The 6,148-nt window shown below is 44.1% G+C and overlaps 1 pseudogene; it reads right to left on the bottom strand.

Annotated features, from left to right (window-relative positions):
• Positions 1-746: 746 nt before the first annotated feature.
• On the bottom strand, positions 747-864 carry LOC126282559 (5S ribosomal RNA; annotated as a pseudogene).
• Between the last annotated feature and the right edge of the window lie 5,284 nt (positions 865-6,148).

The raw sequence follows: 6,148 nt of genomic DNA, 5'->3' as shown, positions 1-6,148 counted from the left end.
GAAGTTTTGCGCAATAACGCCAAGTTCAAATGTTTCACTCAACGAATTTTACTCACGGAGAAAAAAAAGGAGGCATTGTATTTCGACTGACCCACTATGAAAGTGAGAGAGCCTCACTAACATTCTAATCTAATTCCATTGGCAGTTGCTGCCAGAGAGGAGTTCTGCACCACAAGTGTGGTTCACTGTTGAAATTCCGAGAGCGTACATTCCTACAGAGTCAACTAATAGGACTATGTCGCTCCCTCCTGCGTATATCTCGCGAAAAAACTATGAAGGTAAAATCAGAATGTTTCGAGCTCACACAATTGCTAATCAAAAAACATATTCGAGATTGGAACAGAAAGACTGGATGTGACACCTCTGCACAAAATACCCTCCTCACACCATATGGACGCTTAAGTGTGCAGAAGTAGATTTAAACGTAGAAAATTCCGGCATAGTTTGGAAATAATCCCGATCAAGCACCTCTTAGCTTGAGCATATTGGTTGGAACGAGATGTAATGACCGAACATCTCTTTCGATGGTATTCTACCATTATGAAGCACTCCGTCTTCAGGCCACGAGTGGCCTACCGGGACCATTCGACGGCAGTGTCATCCTCATTGGAGGATTCGGGTAGGAGGGGCGTTGGGTCAGCAGACCGCTCTCCCGGCCGTTATGATGGTATTCTTGACCGCAGCCGCTACTATTCGGTCGAGCAGCTCCTCAATTGGCGTCACGAGGCAGAGTGCACCCCGAAAATTGGCAACAGCGCATGGCGGCCTGGACGGTCACCCATCCAAGTGCCGACCACGCCCGACAGCGCTTAACTTCGGTGATCTCACGGGAACCGGTGTATCCATTGCGGCAAGGCCGTTGCCTCTGCAATTATGAAGTCGGTGTAAAATATGGGAATACCTACACATGCTAACAGAGTAAAGCGTTTCATATTATTATTTATTTTTTCCCTAATTTAATGATGAGTAAGAAGAAAAGGCTGACTCATTTGTAAAAAACCGGGTTATCATAAACACAGATGCGAAGTCTTCAAAGATTACCTTCAATGTACCACACCTTCCAGAGTTTGTAAAGGTGCTGGATGCAAAAGCACAGAAAAATTTGAAAGTAAAGACTTCACTTGTCTTCTTCCCGATATATCGCTTTTTGTCCATAGGAGCTCAAGACGAGCAGATATAAGTGTGGTAGTTAGAGATACACTATGTGCTCAAAAGTATCAGAACACTTTGCTGAAAATGACTTGCAAGTCGGTGGCGCCCTCCATCGGTAATGCCAGAATGCAATGTGGTGTTGGCCCACCCTTAGCCTTGATGACAGCTTCCACTCTCGCAGCCATACGTTCAATCAGCTGGTGGAAGGTTTATTGGGGAATGACAGCTCTTTCTTCACGAAGTGCTGCACTGAGGAGACGTACCCATGGCGGTCGGTGAGGCCTGGCACGAAGTCGGCGTTCAAAAACTTCCCAGAGGATGGATTCAGGTCAGCACTCAGTGCTGGCCAGTCCATTACAGGAATGTTATTGTAGTGTATCCACTCCGCCACAGGCCGTACATTATGAACAGGTGCTCGATCATGTTGAAAGATGCAATCGCCATCCCCGAATTGCTCTTCAGCGATGGGAAGCAAGAAGGTGCTTAAAACATCTATGTAAGCCTATGCTGTGATAGGGCTACGCAAAACAACAAGGGATGCTAGCTCCATCCATGAAAAACACGACCACACCATAACACCACCGCCTCCGAATTTTACTGTTGGCACTACATACACTGGCACATGACATTCACCGGGAATTCATACCCACACCCTGTCATCGGATCGCTACATTGCGTACCGTGACTCGTCACTCCACACAACGTTTTTCCCCTGTTCAATCGTCCAGTGTTTACGTCCCTTACCGCTAGTGAGACGTCGTTTGGCATTTACCGGCGTGATGTGTGGCTTATGTGCAGCCGCTCGACCATGAAATCCTAGTTTTATGACCTCCCGCCAAACTGCCATAGTACTTGCAGTGGATCCTGGTGCAGTTTGGAATTTCTGTGAGATGGTCTGGATAAATATCTGTCTATTACACTTTACGACCCTCTTCAATTGTCGATGGTCTCTGTCAGTCAACAGACGAGGTCGGTCTTTACCCTTTTGTGCTGTACGTGTCTCTTCACGTTTCCACTTCACTATCACTTCGGAAACAGTGAACGTAGGGATGTTTAGGAGTGTGGAAATCTCGTGCACAAATGTATGACTCAAGTGACACCTAATCACCTGAGCACGTTCGTAGTCCGTGACTTCCGCGGAGCGCCCCATTGTATGAACAGTAAACTGTATGCATTTGCAGCCTCAGGACTGATTGGAAATGCCAAAGAAGCGACCATTAAGTGCTCTCCACTGTAGAGGACACTATGCACCAAAGGGTCCACTACAGTGGACAGCTGTTAATGGTCGCTTCTTTGGCATTTCCAATCAGTCCTGAGGCTGCAAATGCACACGGTTCACTGCAGTGGGCACTCCACACCGGTCTTGTGTCCTGCAGGCATTTGCAGCCTTATGACTGATTGAAAACGTCAGAGAATTGACCATTAACAGCTTTCCACTGTAGTGAAATTCATGCACCATAAGGCTAATGTGATAATTTGGTAATTGGTTACTGAAGTTCTGTGAAAAGATGCTGCCGCAACGAAAAAACCCTTTTGTTTTAATGACAGACACCCTTACTCGCGTATCATAACTGTGACGATCTCTCCCCTGTTTCGTGACAGTACGAAACGAGGTGTCCTTCTTTGAACATTTCCCATGTCGTCCGTCAATCCTATTTGGTGCGGATCCCACACTACGCAGTATCTGCCAATAAATCTCAATCTTTGGTGCGCTTAGTATCGTGTTTTCGTTCTCCATAATAACACCAGTGTGACAGTTTCAACGTAAGTTACTCGTTATTGTAATCCCTAAGTATTTCGTTGAATTTAGAACCTTTAGATTTCTGTGATTCACAATGTAACCCAAAATTAACGAATTCCTTTTAGTACTCATGCTGATGACTTCACACCTTTCATTATTTACAGTCGATTGCCATTTTTCGCACCATGCAGATGTCTTGCTTATATCATTTTGCAGCTGGTTTTGAGTGAGGACTCTATGAGAAGTTAAGTGACAGCGTCTTCTGAAAAAAAATCTAAGAGGTCTGCTCAGATTGTCTCCTAAACCGTTTATATAGATTAGGAACAGCAGAGCCAAGCGCAGTGGCCATGCGGTTTGAGGCGTCATGTCACGGACTGCGCGGCCCTCCCGCCGGAGGGTCGAGTCCTCCCTCGGGCATGAATGTGTGTCTTGTTCTTAGCATAATTTATTTTAAGTTAGTTTAAGTAGGATGTAAGTCTAGGGACCGATGACCTAAGCGGTTTGGTCCCTTAGGCGTTCAACAGGAACAACAAGGGGCCTGTAACACTTCCTTGGGGATGCCAGATACCATTTCTGTTTTACTCGATGGCTTTCCATCAATTACTACGAACTGTGACCTTTTTGAGGGGAAGTCACGAATCCAGTCACACAATTAAAGCATACTACATAGGCACGCAATTTGACTGGAAGTCTCTTGTAAGGAGCGGTGTCAGATACCTTCTGGAAATATAGAAATATGTAATAATTTGAGATCCCCTGTCAGTATTATATTACTTCGTGGGAATAAATTGTGTTTCGTAAGAACAATATTTTCTGAATCCGTGCTAACTATGTGTCAACAGGGGCCCGCCCGGTTGGCCGTGCGGTCTAACGCACGATTTTCCGGGCGGGAAGGTCCCCGGCACGAATCCGCCCGGCGGATTTGTGTCGAGGTCCGGTGAACCGGCCAGTCTGTGGATGGTTTTAGGCGGTTTTCCATCTGCCTCGGCGAATGCGGGCTGGTTCCCCTTATTCCTCCTCAGCTATACTACGTCTGCGATTGCTGCGCAATGGAAATAAAAGTTACTGTATGGGTCTGTAATACATCAGATTACCTCTATTTCCGCTACGGTCGCAAGTTCGAATCCTGCCTCGGGCATGGATGTGTGTGATATCCTTAGGTTAGTTAGGTTTAAGTAGTTCTAAGTTCTAGGGGACTGATGACCACAGCAGTTGAGTCCCATAGTGCTCAGAGCCATTTGAACCGTTTGAACCTCTATTTCCTTTCTTGAATATTTGTGTGACCTGTGCGACTTTCCAGTCTTTAGGTACGGAGTTAGAGGTTATATATGATTGCTAAATAACTGATACGCAGTGTGGACTGAAAGACTTGCCTTCATTAAGGGCTTTAAGCTGATTCGCTGCACCGAGGATATCTACTTCTAAGTTACTCATATTGGTAGTTGTTCTTTATTCGAATTCTGGAGTATTTACTTCGTCTTCTTCAGTGAAGGAATTTCGGAAACCTATGTTTAGAGCTCTGTGTTAGTGGCGCTGCTGTCAGTAATATTATCTTTGGGATTGCGTAGCGACGGTAGGTTGTTTATTGGCGCTGGTGTACTTTACATGCGACCAGAATCTCTTCTGATTTTCTGTTAGATTTAGAGACAGAGTTTCGTTGTGGAAACTATTAAAATCATCTCGTATTGAAGTCTGCGCTAAGTTTCGAGGTTAAGTAAAAAATTTACAATTTTGCAGATCTTGTGTTATTTTTAGCACGCTTTTTTCATCACTTCTGCAGCGGTGTTCTAATTTGTTTCGTGTATCATGGGAGAGCAGTACATTTTTATTACTTTATTCGGTATAAATCTTTCAGTTGCCTCAGATACTACTTGATTTTAAGGCACATGTGGTCTACACTTAAATAGTTAGTTGTGGGGGGGGGGGGGGGGGGGGAACTGTCTCTTAGGAAGGTATCAAACGAATTTTTATCTGCTTCTTTAAACAGATATATTATGCGTTTACTTCTGGTGGATTTGGTTTTTGTCGCGGTCATTCTCGCTGTAGCGACCACGGATGGACTTCTCTACACAGTCCAGCCCTTAGTACAACGGGTCCAGGAAGGTCTCCACTTGCTCACTTTTGATGGAGCCACTGTGATGTTTATCTGGGTTCCTGGCCACGTCTAATGACGGGAAACGAGGCTGCTTCCAAGGGTGCAGTCCTCCTATCTCGGCCGCGAAGTTCTTCCATTCCCTCCGCTGATCTCCGTGTCGCCGTCCGTCAGGAGGTGGTGTTCTTTTGGCATCACCAATGATATTTCCTTCATGGGGACAAGGCCCAGAGAATTCAATCTCTCCCAGCGCCTTGGTCGACCTCCTCATCGGCTCTCTCGCCTCGAGGAGATCATTTTAGCTAGGTTACATTTTTGGCGCTGTCTTTTTGGCCATCGTCATTTGTCAAGTGGTGATTCCCCATCACATTGTGCTCTTTATAATCAATCTTTGACAGCTCCCTATTTCCTGGCCGAATGCCCTTTCTTTAACCACTTACATTCTAAGGGCGCATCATACATTTGTTCATGAGCCTATAGTTCGGATAGTAGATCTAGTTATCCGCATATATGGATTTTTATATGGGAAACACTTTGTTAATCGCATTATTTAAGTAATACGATTGTTTATGTCGCACTGCAGTTTTTACCTGAAGTCTGCCAATTTTGGATATGTGCATTCAGTAACATAGCGTCATCTATTGGAAGTAACATAAATGTGCCTTTCGATGCACTTGTAGTTCGCATATAGAACGGCAGATGGCCATTCAAACCATTATTCGGTTTCGTCATTGACAAACAAGTTGCATTTCCTAAATTTGTGTGAATGGAATCAAATTTTTAGCGAGTTTGTTTCTTCTTACAATTTTGACGATCCTAGTTTAGACGTTTATATTTAATTTGTTATTATCATCTGACAAACAATGTTCAGACATTTTGACTTGTTGTAATTATTTAAATTGATATTAACAATTACTATCATTGTATAATTGTATAATATTTTTTGTACTGTAGTATAGTCCTTATTGCTTGTATTTTACATTACTTTTGTATTTTACGTAGAGGGCGCTTACTGGAACGTGGCGCCACCTCATGTTGTCTCGTAAAGTTGACCTATGATGTGTTTCTTCATGAGAGAAATCTACTTATGGCATGTATCGGTTAGAAAAAGTGATTGTTCTGACTTTGAATTTTAATTTCAGACATCTGTATACGTTGAAACT

This window comes from Schistocerca gregaria, chromosome 7 (assembly GCF_023897955.1).
Source record: "Schistocerca gregaria isolate iqSchGreg1 chromosome 7, iqSchGreg1.2, whole genome shotgun sequence".
Taxonomy (NCBI): domain Eukaryota; kingdom Metazoa; phylum Arthropoda; class Insecta; order Orthoptera; family Acrididae; genus Schistocerca; species Schistocerca gregaria.
The sequence above is the reverse complement of the archived record's forward strand: the minus strand, read 5'-3'. Positions and strand labels throughout refer to the sequence as shown.